Source organism: Olea europaea, chromosome 5, assembly GCF_002742605.1.
Source record: "Olea europaea var. sylvestris chromosome 5, O_europaea_v1, whole genome shotgun sequence".
NCBI classification, from domain to species: domain Eukaryota; kingdom Viridiplantae; phylum Streptophyta; class Magnoliopsida; order Lamiales; family Oleaceae; genus Olea; species Olea europaea.
Window position 1 is genome coordinate 16,635,905 of NC_036241.1, and position 550 is coordinate 16,636,454.

A 550-nucleotide genomic window follows, 5' to 3' on the forward strand; every position below is an offset into this window, starting at 1 on the left:
CCATCAAAGTTGAGGGAGGCCGACCTTGGTAGACTTAGGACGGAATATAGGATCCCGGACAGTGTGGACCTGATTCTCCCAGGGCCAGAAGAGAGAGCTTGTTACCCAAGGCCGGGCTGCGTGGCCATTAGCGAGGCGATCCTTAGGGCCGGACTTAGGCTGCCTATTCACCCGTTCTTTAGGTTGGTGCTTAGGTCTTATGGGCTAGCCCCGACGCAGCTCAATCCGAACTCCTGGAGCCAGATGGTGGGCTCCTGGATGTTGTGGAAAGAGGCGTCGTTAGGAGTGGAGATGCCCCTTTCCGTTTTCCAAACTCTTTACATACCCAAGGTTACTGCCGGGGGAGATAAGACCCGGGGCTGGTACTACCTGACGTCATGGGGTTCCCACACTCCATTTGTGATCGATCTGCCGAGCTCCATCAAGGAATGGAAGAGCTCTTGGTGCTGGGCAGCGGGGCGATGGGACACAATGGAGGGGGACCCCCTGGCGCCTCTTACAGTCCCGGCGAAGTTTTCAACACTTAGTGAGTGTAGTAGTTGATATTTTA